Genomic DNA, 25,530 nt, shown 5'->3' with positions numbered 1-25,530 from the left:
GAAGTGTTTAATGAATATTTCAGCGACAAAGGGAAGGACGCAGCTGGCTGCTCGGGAACAAAGGATACAGCCTATGCTCCTGGCTCATGACCTCCTCTCCTCTTTCCCCCCCCCCCCCCCCGCTGCTACAACCCCACCATAGAAGCCAAGGAGCGCTACAATGAGAGTAACCACCCTCAACATCATCGAACGGACAATTGGGATGCTGAAGCAGTGCTTCCAATGCCTGGACCGCTCTGGAGGCAGCCTTCAATACTCCCCTCAACAGGTCTCCGAATTCATTGTCATGTGCTGCATCCTGCACAACTTGGCCATCATGAGGGGCCAGGCATTGCCAGTGGGGATTGCAGGCCCACCTCAGGAGGAGGACGACAGAGTGGCCTGGAAAGGTCCCGATTGCACAGCCACCCCATCCACGGGAGAGGCCATGTCCAGATGCTGCCGGATCAAAAGCCGCACATCGCCAGCTCATAATGGACCATTTTGCTTGAATGGAGGAAGCTGAGGGATGCAGCTAAAACTGGCCATTCTATGTGCAACCATAAAGGCAAATCTCCAGTGAACTTTGGAATGATGCACATGAAAACCAATGGCAAGCAGTCAAAATGAAAATTCACTCCCAAAAAGTAACACAATCCCCGCCCCCCCCCCCCAAAGAAATAAAACAGTTCAATAAATAACCTTCTGCTGCAAGGCACTCAAGAACAATGCATTTGATTAGCTCAACTGAACTATTTACAAGCGTCATCACAATAAATGAGGGCATCTACACAACTTTCTCAAACCCTTAAAGGGACTTGCCCTGAGCTTTCCCATTCCTTCCCTTCATCAGCTTCCCATACTTGCTCCTCCTCAATGAGGCCTCAGTGCCTGTTACCAATTATCACTCTTCAAATAACGATTTATCTGTTGTTAACGATCATCACATTTTGCCCCATTGACATGTTAGACTTTTGAGGTATGTTACTTCAAGATCACATTTTTTAGGTGTGACACACCAAGATGTTTGCAAACTTTTACTAAAGTGTCAGCTGTGGCTCAGTGCATAGCATACTTGCCTCTGAATCTGAGCCAGGGACTAGTGCACATTAATCTAGGCTGACACTCCAATGCAGTGCTGAGGGAGTATAGCACTGTCAGAGGTGCCGTCTTTCGGATGAGACGTTAAACCGAAGCCCCGACTGCTCTCTCAGGTGCACATAAAAGATCCCATGGCACTATTTCGAAGAAGAGCAGGGGAGTTATCCCCGGTGTCCTGGCCAATATTTATCCCTCAATCAACATAACAAATGCAGTTTAACTGGTCATTATCACATTTCTGTTCACAATTTGGATGTCCCATTTCCCACATTACAACAGTGACTACACGCCAAAAGTACTTTATTGCCTGTAAAGTGCTTTGAGACGTCTGTTGGTCATGAAAGGCGCTATATAAATGCAAGGCTTTTTTTAAAGGAGCTGTAGAAAATATATTGATTCGGATTGCTGTTTTGATGGAGAAATTTATGCAGGTACATTTGAATATAAGGAGCCCACCTTGTTTGTGATGGTTGGAAGGATTCCAAATGGCAAGTGGGAACAAGAAAAATTCCTTGAAAGATTTATTGCTGAAGTCTCCATCATCAAACGGTTTAGTAATTGGCAGATAAATATTTTTTGTATTCTTTTAAACCTAAATTTGAAGTTTTAATGATTTCCAATAGCTCAGCGAGTGAATGTACCCCGTGGTTTTGTAATTCATATCGAATAAGGTCTTTGTTAAGTTAGTTGATTCCAGCTGGGGAAACGCAGTTAGTCTGGATACAACGAGCAGGATGCGACCATTTCATTACTTCGGGCTGTTCCCAGCTGGAAAGTGTGAATTCCATTGCCGTTCTCCCGTTGAGTGGAAATACCAGAAAAAGCAGCGCAAGTTTACGCCATTTTCCCAAAGGTTCTGTGGCTCTTATGGGAGCCAAGCCCATCACCCTAGAATGCCCCGAATTTCCCTTCTGCATTTCCCTTCTGCACAGGTGTGCTTGTGCAGCATTGCCTGCTCATGTGGATCTGTGTGCGTGTGGTACAATTTTAAAGGGGGTGCAAGAACCCTTCGGGGGTGTTTGTGCACATATCTTTGAAGATGGCAGGACAAGTTAACAAAGCAGTTACAATAGCATATGAGATCCTGGGCTTTATAAATAGAGGCATAGCGTACAATAGCCAGGAGGTTATGCTAAACCTATATAAAACATTAGTTTCGCCCCAGCTGGAGTATTTTTTTTATTCGTTCATGAGATGTGGGTGTTACTGGCAAGGCCTGCATTTATTGCCTATCCCTAATCGCCCTTGAGAAGCTGGTGGTGAGCCTTCGCCTTGAAGTGCTGCAGTCCATGCGGTGAAGATTCACCATAGCGCTATTAAGGAAGGAGTTCCAGGATTTTCACCCAGCGACGATTAAGGAACAGCGATATATTTCCAAGTCAGGAAGGTATGTGACTTGGAGGGGAACGTGGAGGTGATCCCATGCGCCTGCAGCCCTTGTCATTCTAGGTGGCAAAAGTCATTGATTTGGGAGGTGCTACTGAAGAAGCCTTGGTGCATTGCGGCAGTGCATCTTGTAGATGGTACACACTGCAGCCACATTGCGCAGGTGGTGGAGGGATGAATGTTTAAGGTGGTGGATCAGGTGTCAATCAAATGGGCTGCTTTGTCCTGGATAGTGTCGACGTTCTTGAGTGTTGTTGGAGCTGCACTCATCCAGGCAAGTGGAGAGTATTCCATCACAATCTTATCTTGTGCCTTGTAGATAGTGGAAAGGCTTTGGGGAGTCAGGTGAGACACTCGCTGAAGAATACCCAGTGTCTCACCAACACTTGTAGCCACAATATTTAAGTGGCTGGTCCAGTTAAGTTTCTGGTCAATGGTGATTCCCAGGGTGCTGATGGTGGGAGATTTGGTGATGGTTGAATGTCATGAGGCATTGATTAGACTCTCTTGTTGGAAGTGGTCATTGCTTGGCACTTGTTGCTTGCTACTTACAGCCCAAGCCTGAATGACATCCAGGTCTTGCTGCAGCCAGGCCTGGACTGCTTCATTATCTGAAGAGTTGCAACTGGAACTGAACACTGTGAAATCGTCTGCACGTCTTCAGCACGACAGCCGAGATGTTGTCGGGGCCCATAGTCTTTGCTGTATCCAGTGCGCTCAGCCATTTCTTGATATCACGTGCAGTGAATCGAATTGGCTGAAGACTGGCTTCTGTGATGTGGGGACCTTGGGGGGAGGCCAAGATGAATTATCCACTCAGCCCTTCTGGCTGAAGATGGTTGTGAATACATTCACGTGCTGGCCTCTGCTATCATTGAGAATGGGAATGTTCTGATCAGCTCTTGAGCACACGAAGCATCATCCACTGATAAGGCTTTGATATCGTTCCAGTTCCATTAAATTTTCTCAAGCCAACTCCTGCCGAACAGCATTGGACCATTGCCTGGAATGATCCACAACGACAAATCATGCACAGCTCCATCGTACGATACCTTTACTGCCGCGCTGCTAATGACTGGTATGAGCTCTTTGGTGTAGGTACGCAGTTTTGCAATGATTGGATTCAGTTTGGGTCTTTTTGCCTTAGCGTCTCACAGCTTTGCGAAAGCCCTCTGGCTCAGTATTGACTGACTCGCACCTGTGTCTAATTTCATGGATACTGGAAACCTGTTTAATTTAACTCCCAGCATTATCGGAGGACTTTTGGTAAAAGAATGTACCCCCCATACACTTCTTCATCCTGTACCTCGGGTTGAGTTGCCTGTGCCGCTTGATCCACGCTGAATCAATCATCCTCAACCACACTTGCTCAGTTGCGGATATATTCGCTAAAGGTGCCCCATTGTTGTACAGCCTTTGTACACGTATTGCTTGAATCGGCATTGATGGGCCCGATGATAGCCCCCGCAACGCCAATAAGGCGAGATTTGATTCACCCCCAATGGCGGACTTTGAGCAGTCACAGGTCGTACGAACTGTTTGAGAGATTCATGAATGGTGGTGGACCAGCCCTGAGCCCCATCCACACGAAACTGAGAACGTACACCAAAGAGCTTATCACTGACCTGGGCAGCGCCATGGTCAAGCTCACTTATGAGGGCACGGTGCACGAACTGCCACTCTGGATTGTCCCGGGCGATGGCCCCACACTGCTTGGAAGGAGCTGGCTGGGCAAAATCCGCTGGAACTGGGATGACATCCGAGCACTATCACATGTCGATGAAGCTTCATGTACCCAGGTTCTTAACAAATTTCCTTCCCTTTTTGAGCCAGGCATTGGAAACTTTTCCGGGGCAAAGGTGCGGATCCACTTGGTCCCAGAGGCACGACCCATTCACCACAAGGCGCGAGCGGTACCTCACATGATGAGGGAGAGAGTGGAAATCGAGCTGGACAGGCTGCAACGTGAGGGCATCATCTCCCCAGTGGAATTCAGCGAGTGGGCTAGCCCGATTGTTCCAGTACTCAAAAGTGATGGCACGGTCAGGATTTGCGGCGATTATAAAGGAACTATTAATCGTTTCTCGCTACAGAACCAATACCCGCTACCTAAGGCAGACGACCTATTTGCGATGCTGGCAGGAGGCAAGACGTTCACCAAGCTCGACCTGACTTCAGCCTACATGACGCAGGAGCTGGAAAAGTCTTCGAAGGGCCTGCATCAACACGCACCACAGATTCCCGTTTTGAATTCGTTCGGCTGCAGCGATCTTCCAGAGAACCATGGAGAGCCTACTCAAGTCGGTGCTACACACGGTGGTCTTTCAGGACGACATATTGGTCACGGGTCGGGACACCGTCGAGCATCTACAAAACCTAGAGGAGGTCCTCCAGTGACTGGATCGCGTAGGGCTGCGGCTGAAGAGGTCAAAATGCGTCTTCATGGTAACAGAAGTGGAGTTTTTGGGGAGAAAGATCGCGGCGGATGGCATTCGGCCCACAGACGCCAAGACAGAGGCTATCAGGAACGTGCCCAGGCCACAGAACGTCACAGTGCTGCGGTCATTCCTGGGACTCAACAATTTTGGTAACTTCCTACTGGGGTTAAGCACCCTTTTAGAGCACCTACATGTGTTATTGCGCAAAGGTGAGAACTGGATATGGGGAAAAAAACAAGTTTGCTTTTGAGAAAGCCAGAAACATTTTATGCTCCAACAAGCTGCTTGTATTGTATAACCCGTGTAAAAGACTTGTGCTAGCATGTAATGCATCGTCGTATGGAGTGTATTACAAGCTAACGTTGCGAGGAAGTTGCAACCTGTCGCCGATGCTTCCAGGAGCTTGTTTAAGGCCGAGAGGTCCTACAGCATGATTGAGAAAGAGGCATTAGCGTGTGTGTTCGGGGTAAAGAAAATGCATCAGTACATGTTTGGCCTCAAATTTGAGCTGGTAAACCGATCACAAGCCTCTCACATCCCTGTTCGCTGAAAACAAGGGGATAAATACTAATGCCTCAGCCCGCATACAAAGGTGGGCACTCACGCTATCAGCGTATAACTATACCATCCGCCACAGGCCAGGCACTGAGAACTAAATAAGAACATAAGAATTAAGAACAGGAGTAGGCCATCTAGCCCCTCGAGCCTGCTCCGCCATTTAACAAGATCATGGCTGATCTGGCCGTGGACTCAGCTCCACTTACCTGCCCGCTCCCCGTAACCCTTAATTCCCTTATTGGTTCAAAATCTATCTATCTGCGACTTGAATACATTCAATGAGCTAGCCTCAACTGCTTCCTTGGGCAGAGAATTCCACAGATTCACAACCCTCTGGGAGAAGAAATTCCTTCTCAATTCGGTTTTAAATTGGCTCCCCCGTATTTTGAGGCTGTGCCCCCTAGTTCTAGTCTCCCCGACCAGTGGAAACAGCCTCTCTGCCTCTATCTTATCTGTCCCTTTCATTATTTTAAATGTTTCTATAAGATCACCCCTCATCCTTCTGAACTCCAACGAGTAAAGACCCAGTCTATTCAATCTATCATCATAAGGTAACCCCCTCATCTTCGGAATCAGCCTCGTGAATCGTCTCTGTACCCCCTCCAAAGCTAGTATATCCTTCCTTAAGTAAGGTGACCAAAACTGCACGCAGTACTCCAGGTGCGGCCTCACCAATACCCTGTACAGTTGCAGAAGGACCACCCTGCTTTTGTACTCCATCCCTCTCGCAATGAAGGCCAACATTCCATTTGCCTTTCTGATTACCTGCTGCACCTGCAAACTAACTTTTTGGGATTCATGCACAAAGACCCCCAGGTCCCTATGCACCGCAGCATGTTGTAATTTCTCCCCATTCAAATAATATTCCCTTTTACTGTTTTTTTTCCCCAAGGTGGATGACCTCACATTTTCCAACATTGTATTCCATCTGCCAAACCTTAGCCCATTCGCTTAACCTATCTAAATCTCTTTGCAGCCTTTCTGTGTCCTCTACACAACCCGCTTTCCCACTAACTGTGCGGATGCTCTCAGTCTGATAACAATGCCCACCACAGGGGTGGAAATGGTGCAGCCTGCAAACTTGTTGATGGTGGCGCAGCCCACAGATTTGTTGATGGTCATGGAAGCGTTTGAAAATGATAAATCACCTGTCACGGCTCGCCAGATTAGGACTTGCACCAGCCAAGATCCTCTGCTGTCCCTAGTAAAAAACTGTGTACTGCATGGGATCTGGGCCAGCATCCTCGTTGGAATGCAAGAGCCAATCAAGTCGTTCCAGTGGCGAAAGGACGAGCTGTCCATTCAGGCAGACTGCCTGTTGTGGGGTAACCGCGTAGTGCTATCCAAAAAAGGGCAGGGAGACGTTCATCTCGGATCTCCACAACACACACCCGTGTATAGTAATGATGAAAGCGATAGCCAAAACCCACGTGTGGTGGCCCGGTATCGACTCTGACGTAGAGTCTAGTGTACGGCAATGCAGCGTGTGTGTTCAGTTGAGCAGCCCAGAGAGGCACCACTAAGTTTGTGGTCCTGGCCCTCCAGACCATGGTCGAGGATCCATGTCGACGATGCGGGCCCGTTTCTCAGTAAAATGTTCCTGGTGGTGGTGGATGCTTTTTCAAAATGGATTGAATGTGAAATAATGTCGGGAAGCTTCGCCATTGCCACCATTGAAAGCCTGAGGGCCATGTTTGCCACCCATGGCCTGCCTGACACACTGGTCAGTGACAACGGGCCATGTTTCACCAGTGCCGAATTTAAAGAATTCATGACCCGCAATGGGATCAAACATGTCACCTCGGCCCCGTTTAAACCAGCCTCCAATGGGCAGGCATAGCGGGCAGTACAAACAATCAAACAAAACCTTAAACGAGTCACAGAAGGCTCACTCCAAACCCGCCTGTCCCGAGTACTGCTCAGCTGCCGCACGAGACCCCACTCGCTCACAGGGGTGCCCCCAGCTGAGCTACTCATGAAAATGACATTTAAAACCAGACTCTCGCTGGTTCACCCCAACCTGCATGATCAGTTAGAGAGAGCAGGAAGCAGCAACAAAATGTAAATGATGGTCACGCCACTGTGTCACGGGAAATTGATATCTGAATGACCCTGTTTATGTGCTAAACTATGGACATGGTCCCAAGTGGATCGCGGGCACGGTAATAGCTAAAGAAGTGAATAGGCTGTTTGTAGTCAAACTGGACAATAAACAAATTTGCAGAAAGCACCTGGACGAAAAGAGGCTGTGATTCACAGACTGCCCTGAACAACCCACAGCAGACATCACCTTTTTCGAGCCCACAACACACACCCAAAGGATCAACGACACCACGCCGGACTAGGAAATCAAACCCATCACGCCCAACAGCCCAGCAAGGCCAGGCTCACCCAGCAGCCCTGCAGGGCCAACAACACGCCAGCCCAGCGAAGGCACAGCTAACGCACCAGAACAGACATTTGTACGGAGGCGATCCACCAGGGAAAGAAAGGCTCCCGACCCTCACCTTGTAAATAGTTTTCACTTTGACTTTGGCGGGGGGGACTGATGTTGTGTATCTGTAAAGCATGCACTCCCATGTTCTGCCACCAGGGAGCTCATCCCCTGAAGTTCCAAGGGATCCCAGTATATAAGCAGACTCCTAAGGCCTGTTCCTCACTCTGGAGTGTCTTAATAAAGACTGAGGTCACTGTTACTTTAACCTCCCTGTGTGCAGCCTCATCTGTGTTCGGAGCACAATAAAGGGGAAGGAATACCACATCGTGGCCCCCCCAACCTGCGAGAGAACAGCTCCACAGGTCGGGCTATAAAGGAGCTGGAGCGCCGGGCCCTGGAACATCGTGGCCCCCCGACCTGCGAGAGAACAGCTCCACAGGTCGGGCTATAAAGGAGCTGGAGCGGCATACCACTTCAACCTCCAGCGTGAGCTGCTCCAAATGTGTGACGATTTTGAGATGGGCGACTGGGTGATGTCATCAAAACCCTGGTCACCGTTTTGGAGCATGGGCAGGAACATCGGCAGGACCCAGGTACAGAGGAGTGGGAAGGTTGGAGCGGATGAGCGGCGAGTGCTTGTGGCGAGATGTGATGAAAGTTTATGGCGGGGGAGCGGTGAGAAATCATGGCGGAGGTGCGACAGATGAGTGTACGGAGCCCAGAAGAGCAGAGAGCCCAGGGGCGGCATGGGCCAGCCCACACTGCGATATGGGAGCGCACTAGGTCCATGCAGCAGAGCAGGTCTCCAGTTGTCTTGGTTAATCCTTGCCACTGGAATAAGAACTAGCTCTGCCAAGCCCGTGTGGTGGCTGGTGTGCAACGGTCACCACACGTTAAAAAAATTCACGCACAGGCATCTTTCACCCCCTCAATTGGAGTTCAGGACTGGAACATCGGGTCCTTCATCAAAACTCGTGGAAGCAAGTCATCCTCGTTCGAGGGGCCGCCTATGATGATGTAGAAGTGTTCCCTAATTTCACTCCTGAAAGGTCTGACTCTAATTTTTAGACTATGCCCCCTAGTCCTAGACTCCCCAACCAGCAGAAATAGTTTTTCTCTATCTACCCTATCTGTTCCCCTTAATAGCTTGAAAATGTGATCAGATCACTCCTTATTATTTGCCATCTTTTTAATTGCTTCTTCATTACCTCATCGTGTTCCCACATACTTTCTATAGCTATTCTGTTAACACCTGCTAAGCCTGCCGTGTCTCCTATTCCTAACCATTCTGTCAACAGTCGCCTTCTTCACGATTTAAACTGATTCTCCTTATGTTCCCCCTGGTTTCCAGCCCTTGGTTCCTGTTTTCTATTCTTTTATAACACATCTTTTACTAATTCTCCTACCATTTTTTCTATTCATTGTGAATAACTCCCTTCACGTAATCTAGTTGACAGGTTCAAGCTCATGTTTAACATAACTGGCAAAATTTCAAAATGCGTATCGTTATGTAATACATTTCCTGATTTAATTACTTCCAGTCCATTAACATTTGGGTTCTTTTGCTGGATTGGACAGGTCACTTTCGGGTTGGCAGACTGTAACTAGTGGGGTAGCGCAAAGATCAGTGCATGGGCCTCAGCTATTTGCAATCTGTATCAATGATTTGGATGAGGGGACCAAAGTCCAGAGAGGCAGCGGCCGATAAAAGGCTCAGCAGTCCGGGGAGCGTCGAGAGAGGCGGGAGTCCAGAGAGGCAGCGGCCGATAAAAGGCTCAGCAGTCCGGGGAGCGTCGAGAGAGGCGGGAGTCCAGAGAGGCGTAGCGGTGCAGCTCCAGCTGGGAGAGAAGGCAAAAAAGAAGTAGAAGGAAATCAAAAGGTGACGTCACAGCCAACGGGGTAAGTGATTGGCTGCTGATTGGTGAGTAGTTTTTCTTTTTCTTTATTAGTCAGTAACTTAACATTGTTGTCGGCAATTTAAGTGTATCTAAGGGTTAAGTCATGGCAGGACAGCTCGGTCACGTGATATGCTCCTCCTGTACCATGTGGGAACACGGGGACAACACCAGTGTCCCTGACGACTACATGTGCGGGAAGTGTGTCCACCTCCGGCTACTGACGGTCCGCGTTGCGGAGTTGGAGCTGAGGGTGGATTCACTCTGGAGCATCCACGATGCTGAGAATGACGTGAGTATCACGTGTAGCGAGTTGGTCTTACTGCAGGAGAAGGGTCCACAGCCAGCGAGGGAATGGAAGACCAGCAGGAAGAGTAGTGCAAGAAAGGTAGTGCAGGGGTCCCCTGTGGTCATCCCCCTGCAAAACAGATACACCACTTTGAGTACTGTTGAGGGGGATGACTCATCAGGGGAGGGCAGCAGCAGCCAAGTTCATGGCACCGTGGCTGGCTCTGTTGCACAGGAGGGCAGGAAAAAGAGTGGAAGAGCGATAGTGATAGGGGATTCAATTGTAAGGGGAATAGATAGGCGTTTCTGCGGCCGCAACCGAGACTCCAGGATGGTATGTTGCCTCCCTGGTGCAAGGGTCAAGGATGTCTCGGAGCGGGTGGAGGACATTCTAAAAAGGGAGGGAGAACAGCCAGTTGTCGTGGTGCACGTTGGTACCAATGACATAGGTAAAAAAAGGGATGAGTTCCTACGAAATGAATTTAAGGAGCTAGGAGTTAAATTAAAAAGTAGGACCTCAAAAGTAGTAATCTCGGGATTGCTACCAGTGCCACGTGCTAGTCAGAGTAGGAATCGCAGGATAGCTCAGATGAATACGTGGCTTGAGCAATGGTGCAGCAGGGAGGGATTCAAATTCCTGGGGCATTGGAACCGGTTCTGGGGGAGGTGGGACCAGTACAATCCGGACGGTCTGCACCTGGGCAGAATCGGAACCAATGTCCTCGGGGGAGTGTTTGCTAGTGCTGTTGGGGAGGAGTTAAACTAATATGGCAGGGGGATGGGAACCAATGCAGGGAGATAGAGGGAAACAAAAAGGAGGCAAAAACAAAAGACAGAAAGGAGATGAGGAAAAGTGGAGGGCAGAGAAACCCAAGGCAAAGAACAAAAAGGGCCATTGTACAGCAAAATTCTAAAAGGACAGAGGGTGTTAAAAAAACAAGCCTAAAGGCTTTGTGTCTTAATGCAAGGAGTATCCGCAATAAGGTGGATGAATTAACTGTGCAAATAGATGTTAACAAATATGATGTGATTGGGATTACGGAGACGTGGCTCCAGGATGAGCAGGGCTGGGAACTCAACATCCAGGGGTATTCAACATTCAGGAAGGATAGAATAAAAGGAAAAGGAGGTGGGGTAGCATTGCTGGTTAAGGAGGAGATTAAGGCAATAGTTAGGAAGGACATTAGCTTGGATGATGTGGAATCTATATGGGTAGAGCTGCAGAACACCAAAGGGCAAAAAACGTTAGTGGGAGTTGTGTACAGACCTCCAAACAGTAGTAGTGATGTTGGGGAGGGCATCAAACAGGAAATTAGGGGTGCGTGCAATAAAGGTGCAGCAGTTATAATGGGTGACTTTAATATGCACATAGATTGGGCTAACCAAACTGGAAGCAATACGGTGGAGGAGGATTTTCTGGAGTGCATAAGGGATGGTTTTTTAGACCAATATGTCGAGGAACCAACTAGGGGGGAGGCCATCTTAGACTGGGTGTTATGTAATGAGAAAGGATTAATTAGCAATCTCGTTGTGCGAGGCCCCTTGGGGAAGAGTGACCATAATATGGTGGAATTCTGCATTAGGATGGAGAATGAAACAGTTAATTCAGAGACCATGGTCCAGAACTTAAAGAAGGCTAACTTTGAAGGTATGAGGCGTGAATTGGCTGAGATGGATTGGCGAATGATACTTAAGGGGTTGACTGTGGATGGGCAATGGCAGACATTTAGAGACTGCATGGATGAACTACAACAATTGTACATTCCTGTCTGGCATAGAAATAAAAAAGGGAAGGTGGCTCAACCGTGGCTATCAAGGGAAATCAGGGATAGTATTAAAGCCAAGGAAGTGGCATACAAATTGGCCAGAAATAGCAGCGAACCTGGGGACTGGGAGAAATTTAGAACTCAGCAGAGGAGGACAAAGGGTTTGATTAGGGCAGGGAAAATGGAGTATGAGAAGAAGCTTGCAGGGAACATTAAGACGGATTGCAAAAGTTTCTATAGATATGTAAAGAGAAAAAGGTTAGTAAAGACAAATGTAGGTCCCCTGCAGTCAGAATCAGGGGAAGTCATAACGGGGAACAAAGAAATGGCGGACCAATTGAACAAGTACTTTGGTTCGGTATTCACGAAGGAGGACACTAACAACCTTCCGGTTATAAAAGGGGTCGGGGGGTCTAGTAAGGAGGAGGAACTGAGGGAAATCCTTATTAGCCGGGAAATTGTGTTGGGGAAATTGATGGGATTGAAGGCCGATAAATCCCCAGGGCCTGATGGACTGCATCCCAGAGTACTTAAGGAGGTGGCCTTGGAAATAGTGGATGCGTTGACAGTCATTTTCCAACATTCCATTGACTCTGGATCAGTTCCTATGGTGTGGAGGGTAGCCAATGTAACCCCACTTTTTAAAAAAGGAGGGAGAGAGAAAACAGGGAATTATAGACCGGTCAGCCTGACATCGGTAGTGGGTAAAATGATGGAATCAATTATTAAGGATGTCATAGCAGTGCATTTGGAAAGAGGTGACATGATAGGTCCAAGTCAGCATGGATTTGTGAAAGGGAAATCATGCTTGACAAATCTTCTGGAATTTTTTGAGGATGTTTCCAGTAGAGTGGATAAGGGAGAACCAGTTGATGTGGTATATTTGGACTTTCAGAAGGCGTTCGACAAGGTCCCACACAAGAGATTGATGTGCAAAGTTAGAGCACATGGGATTGGGGGTAGTGTACTGACATGGATTGAGAACTGGTTGTCAGACAGGAAGCAAAGAGTAGGAGTAAATGGGTACTTTTCAGAATGGCAGGCAGTGACTAGTGGGGTACCGCAAGGTTCTGTGCTGGGGCCCCAGCTGTTTACACTGTACATTAATGATTTAGATGAGGGGATTAAATGTAGTATCTCCAAATTTGCGGATGACACTAAGTTGGGTGGCAGTGTGAGCTGCGAGGAGGATGCTGTGAGGCTGCAGAGCGACTTGGATAGGTTAGGTGAGTGGGCAAATGCATGGCAGATGAAGTATAATGTGGATAAATGTGAGGTTATCCACTTTGGTGGTAAAAACAGAGAGACAGACTATTATCTGAATGGTGACAGATTAGGAAAAGGGGAGGTGCAAAGAGACCTGGGTGTCATGGTACATCAGTCATTGAAGGTTGGCATGCAGGTGCAGCAGGCGGTTAAGAAAGCAAATGGCATGTTGGCCTTCATAGCAAGGGGATTTGAGTACAGGGGCAGGGAGGTGTTGCTACAGTTGTACAGGACATTGGTGAGGCCACACCTGGAGTATTGTGTACAGTTTTGGTCTCCTAACCTGAGGAAGGACATTCTTGCTATTGAGGGAGTGCAGCGAAGGTTCACCAGACTGATTCCCGGGATGGCGGGACTGACCTATCAAGAAAGACTGGATCAACTGGGCTTGTATTCACTGGAGTTCAGAAGAATGAGAGGGGACCTCATAGAAACATATAAAATTCTGACGGGGTTAGACAGGTTAGATGCAGGAAGAATGTTCCCAATGTTGGGGAAGTCCAGAACCAGGGGTCACAGTCTAAGGATAAGGGGTAAGCCATTTAGGACCGAGATGCGGAGGAACTTCTTCACCCAGAGAGTGGTGAACCTGTGGAATTCTCTACCACAGAAAGTTGTTGAGGCCAATTCACTAAATATATTCAAAAAGGAGTTAGATGAAGTCCTTACTACTAGGGGGATCAAGGGGTATGGCGAGAAAGCAGGAAGGGGGTACTGAAGTTTCATGTTCAGCCATGAACTCATTGAATGGCGGTGCAGGCTAGAAGGGCTGAATGGCCTGCTCCTGCACCTATTTTCTATGTTTCTATGTTTCTATCAGAGGAGCAGCGGCGGCCATAAATACCGCGAGCTGGGAGCAGAGCGAATGGACCAGTGACGGGAAAAAAATCAGTGTGACATCACAGGAAAGCAGGTGATTGGTTGATGAGTATTTCTCTCTTTTTTGCTAAAACTACACTATTGGTTGAAATTAAGAGCCATGATCATAGATTAAAAACTATAACTAGATAATTGAGTGATATTTCAAAATGTAAAAACCAAATTAGTTAAATAAGATACAAGGGCGTGGACCCGAGCGGAGGCAGAGCAGAGCAGCAGAGGCAAAAATCGAAAGGTAAACGTCAGAGTGACGTCGGCACAAGGGAAACAGCTGATTGGTGAGTAGCCGATGAGTGTTTTTGTCTTCTACTTTTAAGTTTATTTCATAGTCAAATAGTTTGTAGTTCATAGTTTAGTTCAGTCAACTAAATATAGACGCGGCAGGGCAGCTCAGTCCCGTGGAGTGCACATCCTGTGCCATTTGGGAAGTCCTGGATGCTTCACGTAGCCTGGACAACCACAGCTGCAGCAACTCGAGCTCCGGAGCTTGAGCGGCAGCTGAAGTCACTGTTGTGCATCCGTAAGGTGAGAACTTCGTGGACAGCACGTTTCTAGAGGTGGCCACTCCGCAGCTTAAGAGTGTGCAGGCAGAGAGGGAATGGGTGACTGCCGGACAGAAGAGGAGCACCAGACAGGTAGTGCAGGAGTCCCCTGAGTGCATCTCACTCTCCAACCACTATTCTGAGTACTGGTGGGGGCAATGGTTCCTCTGGGGAGTGCAGCCAGAGCCAAGTCCACAACACCACAGGTGGCTCAGCTGCACAGGGCGGAGGAAGAAGAGTGGAAGTGCAATGGTGGTAGGGGATTCGATAGTCAGGGGAGCAGACATGCGTTTCTGTGGCCACAGACGTGACTCCAGGATAGTATGTTGCCTCCCTGGTGCCAAGGTCGAGGATGTCACCGAGCGGCTACAGGGCATTCTGGGGGGAGAGGGTGAACAGCAAGAGGTCGTGCTCCATATCGGTACCAATGACATTGGTAGAAAGAGAGATGAGGTCCTGAAGGCAGGTTTTAGGGAGCCAGGAGAGAGATTAAAAAGCAGTAATCGCCGGATTACTCCCGGTGCCACATGCTAGTGAGTACAGAAATAGGAGGATAGAACAGATGAATGCATGGCTGGAGAGATGGCACAGGAGGGAGGGCTTTAGATTCCTCAGGCATGGGATCGTTTCTGGGGAAAGTGGAACCAATATCCTCACAAGGGGGTTTGTTAGTGCTGTTGGGAAGGGTTTAAACTAGCTTGGCAGAGGGATGGGAACCTGAGAGTAGATTCAGAAGGGAGAGAAACAAAGCTGGAATTGGAAAGCAGAAATGTAGAAAGTGAATTTGGAAGACAGAGGAAACAGGAGCTAGAAAATAGACAACGTTTGGCAGTGCTAAATTGTATATATTTCAATGCAAGGAGTATAGGGGATAAGGCAGATGAGCTGAGAGAACAGATAATCACTTGGGAGTATGATATTATAGCCATTACTGAGACATGGCTGAAAGAAAGGCAGGTATGGCAGCTCAACATTCCTGGTTGCAGGGTTTTCAGACGTGATAGAGAGGGGGGCAAAAACGGAGGGGGGAATCACAGTATTGATTAAAGAAACAATTACAGCTGAGGAGAGATGATAGTTAGGACGGTCGTCAAATGAGGCCATATGGGTTGAATTGAAGAACAAAAAAGGGGTGATCGTACTACTGGGAGTGTACTATAGACCCCTAAACAGTCAGAGGGTGTTATGCATTAATGCTCTGGGGTCACTAGACACCAGAGGGCGCCGTAGTCGGAGGTAATCAGGCTGTGCGCATGTGGCATGTGTGCTTGGTCACCTGTACATAAGCTGGATGTCTTTGTCACGCAGGCACTCTCGGGCTGGAATAAAGATGGATCAGGTTGCACCTGAGTGAGTTTACAGTAACTAGACTCTTGAGTCATTACAATTGGCGACGAGGTAATTTAAGAACTTTTGCATGCACAATGGGCATGGTTGGACTCCTGGAGAGATTTGTGGAGGGTGAGGATTAGACAGATTTTATCGACCGCCTGGATCACATGGAGGCAGAGGCCTAGGCAGTTAAGTGCAGGGCAATTCTCCTCACCGTTTGTGGTCCGAAAATTTGTGGCCTCATGAAGAATCTTCTCTCGCCTAGACTTCTGACGGAAAAAGGGTACGAGGAATTGTGTACGTTGTTGGGTAACCATCTGAAGCCACAAGAGGGGATCATCATATCACGCTACCGTTTCTACACGCATGTTCATGATGAGGGCCAGGTCGTGTCGGGATTTGTCGCCAACCTGCGATGTCTTGCTGAGCCGTGTAAGTTCGGGAACATGCTGGAAGACATGCTGCATGATGTCTTCATGATAGGCATCAGCCATGATGCGATCCTCAGGAAGCTGTTGGCTGCAGAGATGCTGGATTTGAAAAAGGCCATTGGGACTGCCCAGGCATGAATGACGACGGATGATAATTTGAGGCATTATCGACGAGTCAGAGTTCCACGGCAAGTACTGTAAACAAGATGGTGTTGTTTTCGGGCAGAGCTGCTTACGCAAAACCTGCCGCTGTTCAGAGCCTGCCAACTGGTTCGAACCAGATTTCACCCTGTTGGCGTTGTGGGGGCAATCATCGGCCTCATCAGTGTCGGTTTAGACAATACTCATGCAATGGATGTTCAAAAATGGGGCATCGTCACAGGATGTATCCATAACGGAGCAAGCATGGTTGATGAGGACCAGTTCAATGATGGCCCGGATATGCAACCCGAGGAAGAAGTGAATGGACTGTATTCGTTCCTGAGCAAGAGCCAGCCGCTAGTTGTTAATGTGAAGCTGAATGGCGTGCCTGTATCGATGGAGCTAGATATGGGTGCGAGCCAGTCGATAATAAGCCAAAGGACATTCGACAAGCTCTGGGACACTAAGGCTGCGAAACCGAAGCTGAGTCCAGTCATTGCCAGGTTGCATACTTACATTATGGAACTCATACCGGTGCTCGGCAGTGCAGCAATCGAGGTGTCATATGATGGTGTGGTTCACGAGCTACCATTATGGATCGTCCCAGGTAATGGTCCAACGCTGTTCGGCAGGAATTGGCTCAAGAAAATCAAGCTGAACTGGAATGATGTCAAGATGTTGTCCTTGGTGGATGATACTTCGTGTGCTCAAATATTGAAAAAGTTTCCTTCCTTGTTTGAACCGGGCAGTGGTAATTTTACAGGAGCCAAAGTGCAGATTCACCTGGACTCCAATGCAAGGCTTGTTTCTCACAAAGCTCGGTCTGTTCCATACATGATAAGGGAGAAGGTTGAAATTGAGCTCGACAGACTCCAGCGTGAAGGGATCTTATCACCAGTCGAGTTTAACGAGTGGGCTAGTCCCATTGTTCCTGTGTTGATTTGTGGAGACTACAAGGTTACAATTAACCTATTTTCGAAACAGGATCAGTATCCATTACCAAGAGCTGATGACCTGTTCGCCATGCTAGCTGGTGGAAAGTCGTTCACAAAACTAGATCTGACATCAGCCTATATGACCCAGGAGCTTGTCAACACTTCGAAGTAACTCATCTGCATCAACACCCATAAAGGACTGTTCATCTACAACAGGTGTCCTTTTGGGATTCGTTCGGCTACAGCCATATTTTTAGAGAAATATGGAGAGTTTACTGAAGTCCGCTCCTAAAACTGTCGTGTTTCAAGATAACATTCTGGTCACAGGTCGCAAAACTGCTGAACATCTGAACAATCAGTCCAACAGTATCTGGACAAAGTGGGACTCAGGCTGAAACGCTCGAAGTATGTATTCATGGCACCTGAAGTCGAATTGCTGCTGATGGCATCAGGCCCATCTAAATTGATTCTAAAACCAAGGCCATCAAAAATGCACGCTGCCTCAGAATGTGACGGAGTTGCATTCGTTCCATGGGCTACTCAGCTACGGTACTTTGGTAATTTCTTACCCAAATTCAGCACTTTACTAGAGCCACTGCATGAGTTACTAAGAAAAGGTGATAACTGGGTCTGGGGTGCGTCTCAAGATACAGCCTTTGAGAAAGCAAAGAATCTGCTACGTTCAAACAAGTTGCTTGTCATTATGATCCATGTAAGCGTCTTGTATTGACCTGTGATGCTTCATCATATGTGCTTGGCTGTGTACTCCAACAAGCAAATGAATCGGGTAAGCTATAACCTGTTGCGTATGCTTCGAGAAGTCTGTCTAAAGCAGAAAGAGCTTACAGTATGGTAGAGAAAGAAGCTTTGGCCTGTGTGTATGGGGTAAAAAAAATGCACCAGTACCTGTTTGGTCTTCATTTTGAACTAGAAACAGATCACAAGCCACTCATTTCATTGTTTATGGAAAACAAAGGTATTAATACCAATGCATCGTCCCGCATTCAACGATGGGCGCTGACATTGTCTGCTTATGATTACGCCATCCGTCATAGACCTGGTACTGAGAATTGTGCCGATGCATTAAGTCTTCTGCCCTTACCCACAACTGAGATGGAGACGCCTCAACCTGCAGATCGACTGTTAGTAATGGATGCTTTAGAGAGTGGAGGAACCCCTGTCACTGCTCAACAAGTTAGGATCTGGACCAGCCATGACCCTATTTTATCGGCTGTGCAACGGTGTGTACTCAGTGGTGATTAGACTGCCATACCTATGGAGATGCATGAGGAGACCAAACCTTACAACCATCGCAAGGATGAGCTGTCCATTCAGTCAGACTGTTTACAATGGGGTAATCGTGTAATCATGCCTAAGAAAGATCAAGAAAAATTTGTACCTGAACTTCATAGCACTTATCCTGGTACTGTCATGATGAAGTCCATTGCTAGGTCTCATGTATGGTGGCCTGGAATTGACTCTGATCTGGATTCATGCGTGCATCAATGCAATACTTGCATGCAGCTAAGTACCAGCGGAATCTCTGCTGAATCTTTGGTTGTGACCATCCAAACCACAGTCGAGAATCCACATTGATTTTGCGGGCCCATTCCTAGGAAAGATGTTTTTTGTCATAGTAGATGCATATTCAAAGTGGATAGAGTGTGTTATGTCATAGAAACATAGAAACATAGAAACATAGAAAATAGGTGCAGGAGCAGGCCATTCGGCCCTTCGAGCCTGCATCACCATTCAATAAGATTATGGCTGATCATTCCCTCAGTACCTCTTTCCTGCTTTCTCTCCATACCCCTTGATCCCCTTAGCCGTAAGGGTCATATCTAAATCCCTCTTGAATATATCCAATGAACTGGCATCAACAACTCTCTGTGGCAGGGAATTCCACAGGTTAACAACTCTTGAGTGAAGAAGTTTTTCCTCATCTCAGTCCTAAATGGCCTACAACTTATCCTAAGACTATGTCCCCTGGTTCCGGACTTCCCCAACATCGGGAACATTCTTCCCGCATCGAACCTGTCCAGTCCTGTCAGAATCTTATACATTTCTATGAGATCCCCTCTCATCCTTCTAAACTCCAGTGAATAAGGGCCCAGTTGATCCAGTCTCTCCTCATATGACAGTCCAGCCATCCCTGGAATTAGCCTGGTGAATCTTCGCTGCACTCCCTCAATAGCAAGAACGTCCTTCCTCAGATTAGGAGACCACAACTGAACACAATATTCCAGATGGGGCCTCACCAAGGCCCTGTACAACTGCAGTAAGACCTCCCTGCTCCTATACTCAAATCCCCTTGCTATGAAGGCCAACATACCATTTGCCGCCTTCATCGCCTGCTGTACCTGTATGCCAACTTTCAATGACTGATGAACCATGGCACCCAGGTCTCGTTGCACCTCCCATTTTCCTAATCTGCCGCCATTCAGATAATATTCTGCCTTCGTGTTTTTGCCCCCAAAATGGATAACCTCACATTTATCCACATTATACTGCATCTGCCATGCATTTGCCCACTCACTTAACCTGTCCAAGTCACCCTGCAGCCTCTTAGCGTCCCCCTCACAGCTCACACCGCCACCCAGTTTAGTGTCATCTGCAAACTTGGAGATATTACAATCAATTCCTTCATCCAAATCGTTAATGTATATTGTAAAGAGCTGGGGTCCCAGCACTGAGCCCTGCGGCACCCCACTAGTCACTGCCTGCCATTCTGAAAAGGACCCATTTATCCCGACTCTCTGCTTCCTGTCTGCCAACCAGTTCTCTATCCATGTCGGTACATTACCCCCAATACCATGCACTTTGATTTTGCACACCAATCTCTTGTGTGGGATCTTGTCAAAAGTCTTTTGAAAGTCCAAATACACCACATCCACTGGTTCTCCCTTGTCCTCAAAAAATTCCAGAAGATTCGTCCATGCTGACTTGGACCGATCCTGTCACCGCTTTCCAAATGCGCTGCTATTTCATCCTTAATGATTGATTCCAACATTTTCCCCACTACTGATGTGAGGGTAACCGGTCTATAATTACCCATTTTCTCTCTCCCTCCTTTTTTAAAAAGTGCTGTTACATTAGCGACCCTCCAGTCCATAGGAACTGATCCAGAGTCGATATACTGTTGGAAAATGATCACCAATGCATCCACTATTTCTAGGGCCACTTCCTTAAGTACTCTGGGATGCAGACTTTCAGGCCCCGGGGATTTATCGGCCTTCAATCCCATCAATTTCCCGAACACAATTTCCTGCCTAATAACGATATCCTTCAGTTCCTCCTTCTCACTAGACCCACTGTCCCTGAGTACATTCGGAAGGTTATTTGTGTCTTCCTTCGTGAAGACAGAACCAAAGTATTTGTTCAATTGGTCTGCCATTTCTTTGTTCCCCATTATAAATTCACCTGAATCTGACTGCAAGGGACCTACATTTGTCTTCACTAATATTTTTCTCTTCACATATTTATAGAAGCTTTTGCAATCAGTTTTTATGTTCCCTGCAAGCTTCCTCTCGTACTTTATTTTCCCCCTCTTAATTAAACCCTTAGTCCTCCTCTGTTGAATTCTAAATTTCTCCCAGTCCTCAGGTTTGTTACTTTTTCTAGCCAATTTATATGCCTCTTCCTTGGTTTTAACAATATCCTTAATTTCCCTTGTTAGCCACGGTTGAGTCACCTTCCCTGTTTTATTTTTACTCCAGACAGGGATGTACAATTGCTGAAGTTCATCCATGTGATCTTTAAATGTTTGCCATTGCTTATCCATCGTCAACTCTTTAAGTATCCTTTGCCAGACTATTCTAGCCAATTCATGCCTCATACCGTCGAAGTTACCTTTCCTTAAGTTCAGGACCCTAGTTTCCGAATTAACTGTATCACTCTCCATCTTAATAAAGAATTCTACCACAATATGGTCACTCTTCCCCAAGGGGCCTCGCACAACAAAATTGCTAATTAGTCCCTTCTCATTACACATCACCCAGTCTAGGATGGCTAGCTCTCTAGTTGGTTCCTCGACATATTGGTCTAGAAAACCATCCCTAATACACTCCAGGAAATCCTCCTCCACCACTTTTGCTACCAGTTTGGTAAGTCCAATCAATATGTAAATTAAAGTCGCCCATGATAACTGCTGTACCTTTATTGCACACATCCCTTATTTCTTGTTTGAGGCTGTCCCCAACCTCACTACTACTGTTTGGTGGTCTGTACACAACTCCCACTAGCGTTTTCTGCCCTTTGGTATTCCGTAGCTCCACCCATACCGATTCCACATTATCCAGGCTAATGTCCCTCCTTACTATTGCATTCATTTCCTTTTTAACCAGCAATGCCACCCCACCTCCTTTTCCTCTCTGCCTATCCTTCCTAAATGTTGAATACCTCTGGATGTTGAGTTCCCAGACTTGATCACCCTGGAGCCATGTCCCCGTGATGCCAATTACATCATATCCGTTAACTGCTGTCTGCGCAATTAATTCATCCACCTTATTTCGAATAATCCTCGCATTGAGGCACAGAGCCATCAGGCTTGTCTTTTTAACACACTTTGCCCCTTTAGAATTTTGCTGTAATGTGGCGCTTTTTGATTTTTGCCTTGGGTTTCTCTGCCCTCCACTTTTACTATTCTCCTTTCTATCTTTTGCTTCTGCCTCCATTTTATTTCCCACTGTCTCCCTGCATAGGTTCCCATCCCCCTGCCATGTTTGTTTAACTCCTCCCCAACAGCACTAGCAAACACTCCCCCTAGGACATTGGTTCCGGTCCTGCCCAGGTGCAGACCGTCCGGTTTGTACTGGTCCCACCTTCCCCAGAACCGGTTCCAATGTCCCAGGAATTCGAATCCCTCCCTTTTGCACCACTCCTCAAGCCACGTATTCATCTGGGTTATGCTGTGATTCCTACTCTGACTAGCACAAGGCACTGGTAGCAATCCTGAGATTACTACTTTCGAGATCCTACTTTTTAATTTAGCTCCTAGCTCCCTAAATTCGTCTCGTAGGACCTCATCCCATTTTTTACCTATATCGTTGGTACCTATGTGCACTACGACAACTGGCTGTTCACCCTCCCTTTTCAGAATGTTCTGCACCCGCTCCAAGACATCCTTGACCCTTGCACCAGGGAGGTAACATATCATCCTGGAGTCTTGGTTGCGGCTGCAGAAACGCCTATCTATTCGCCTTGCAATAGAATCCCCTACCACTATAGCTCTCCCACTCTTTTCCCTGCCCTCCTGTGCAGCAGAGCCAGCCACGGTGCCATGAACTTGGCTGCTGCTGCCCTCCCCTGATGAGTCATCCCCCTCAACAGTACCCAAAGCGGTGTATCTGTTTTGCAGGGGGATGACCGCAGGGAACCCCTGCACTACCTTCCTTGCACTGATCTTCCTGTTGGTCACCCATTTACTATCTGGCTGTGTACCCTTTACCTGCGGTGAGACCAACTCGCTAAATGTGCTATTCACATCATTCTCAGCATCGTGCATGCTCTAAAGTGAATCCACCCGCAGCTCTAGTGCCACAATGCGGTCCAGCAGGAGCTGGAGGTGGATGCACTTCCCGCACACATAGTCATCAGGGATACCAGAAGCATCCCTGACTTCCCACATAGTACAGGAGGAACATAACACATGTCCGAGCTGTCCTGCCATGACTTAACCCTTAGATAAACTTAATTTGGTAATAACAGTGCTAAATGTTACTTACTGATATAGAAAAGAAAAATAAAAACTACTTACCAATCACCAGCCAATCACTTACCCCCTTGGCTGTGACGTCACCTTTCGATTTCTTTCTACTTCTTTTTTGCCTTCTCTCCCCGCTACAGCTGCACAAGCTGGGCCTTGATCGGCCTCTCCACACACCTTGAACTCCCGCCTCTCCTCTGCCGCTGCCTCCCGCTGCCGCTGGGAATTTCTAGGCCTCTCCACGCACCTCGAACTCCCACCTCTCTTCTGCCGCTGCCTCTCGCTGCCGCTGGACGTTTATAGGCCTCTCCATGCACCTCATCTAACACGTCTACAGCTACCATTGACAGCCTTCATATCATGTTTGCTACTCATGGTTTGCCTGACATTGTTGTGAGCAACAACGGATCTTGCTTCACAAGTCTTGAGTCCAGGAGTTCATGAAACTCAATGGCATCAGACATGTGAGATCAGCTCCATTCAAGCCTGCTTCTAATGGTCAAGCAGAGCGTGCCATTCAAACTATCAAGCAAAGTATGAAACATGTAACTTAGGGCTCACTGCAGAGATGGTTGTCATGATATTGCTCCGTTACAGGTCAAGACCTCATACACTTACTGGGGTTCCTCCTGCTGAGCTACTGATGAAGAGAAATCTCAAGACCAGGCTTTCTCTTGTTCATCCTGATGTGAATGCTCATATTGAAAACAGACGTCAAAGTCAGCAATGGTGTCATGATCGTGTTGCCGTGTCACGTGACATCTCGGTCAACGATTCAGTTTATGTACTGAACTATGGTCAAGGTCCAAAGTGGATCGCTGGCACTGTTACAGCCAAGGAGGGTAACAGAGTATTTATTGTCGTGCTCAAGAATGGACAAACATGCAGGAAACACCTTGACCAGGTTAAACTGTGGCACACAGATGAACTGGAACCGAGTGAGGAAGATGCAGTCAGTTACCAACCAACTATTGTTCACTCATCAGAGGGCTCTGCTGACATTACTGATTCTGAACCTTCAGTCTCTGATGTAGTCATGAACCACTCCCATCAGATTGGCTATTCAGCCCTCAGTCTCAACAGACTCAGAACGCTCGCCCAGAGCCAAAGTTGAACTGAGACAATCAACTCGTGAGAGGAAAGTCCCAGGCCATCTTAATTTGTAAAAAGATTGTTGTTAAGATTTTACAAGGGGGATGTTGTTATGTATTAATGCTTGGGGGTCACCAGACACCAGAGGGCGCTGCGCTCAGAGGTCATCAGGCTGTATGCATGTGGCATGTGTGCTTGGTCACCTGTATATAAGCGGGGTGTCTTTGTCACGCAGGCACTCTCAGGCTGAATAAAGATGGATAAGGTTGCACCATAGTAAAAGCTTTTACAGATATATAAAACGGAAAAGAGCGACTAAAGTAAATGTTGGTCCCTTAGAAGATGAAAAGGGGGATTTAATAATGGGAAATGTGGAAATGGCTGAGACCTTAAACAATTATTTTGCTTCCGTCTTCACAGTGGAAGACACAAAAACCATGGCAAAATTTGCAGGCCACAGGAATGTGGGAAGGGAGGATCTTGAGACAATCACTATCACTAGGGGGGTAGTGCTGGACAGGCTAATGGGACTGAAGGTAGACAAGTCCCCTGGTCCTGATGAAATGCATCCCAGGGTATAAAAGAGATGGCGGAAGTTATAGCAGATGCATTCGTTATAATCTACCAAAATTCTCTGGACTCTGGGGAGGTACCAGCGGATTGGAAAACAGCTAATGTAACGCCTCTGTTTAAAAAAGGGGGCAGGCAAAAGGCAGGTAACTATAGGCCGGTTAGTTTAACATCTGTAGTGGGGAAAATGCTTGAAACTATCATTAAGGAAGAAATAGCGGGACATCTGGATAGGAATAGTGCAATCAAGCAGACGCAGCATGGATTCATGAAGGGGAAATCATGTTTAACTAACTTACTGGAATTCTTTGAGGATATAACGAACATGGTGGATAGAGGTGTACTGATGGATGTGGTGTATTTAGATTTCCAAAAGGCATTCGATAAGGTGCCACACAAAAGGTTACTGCAGAAGATAAAGGTACGCGGAGTCAGAGGAAATGTATGAGCATGGATAGAGAATTGGCTGGCTAACAGAAAGCAGAGAGTCGGGATAAATGGGTCCTTTTCCAGTTGGAAATCAGTGGTTAGTGGTGTGCCACAGGGATCAGTGCTGGGACCACAACTATTTACAATATACATAGTTGACCTAGAAGAGGGGACAGAGTGTAGTGCAACAAAATTTGCAGATGACACTAAGATTAGTGGGAAAGCAGGTTGTGTAGAGGACTCAGAGAGGCTGCAAGGAGATTTGGATAGGTTAAGCGAATGGGCTAAGGTTTGGCAGATGGAATACAATGTCGGAAAGTGTGAGGTCATCCACCTTGGGAAAAAAAACAGTAAAAGGGAA

The sequence above is a fragment of the Pristiophorus japonicus genome, chromosome 6 (genome assembly GCF_044704955.1).
Source record: "Pristiophorus japonicus isolate sPriJap1 chromosome 6, sPriJap1.hap1, whole genome shotgun sequence".
Taxonomy (NCBI): domain Eukaryota; kingdom Metazoa; phylum Chordata; class Chondrichthyes; family Pristiophoridae; genus Pristiophorus; species Pristiophorus japonicus.
The sequence above is the reverse complement of the archived record's forward strand: the minus strand, read 5'-3'. Positions refer to the sequence as shown.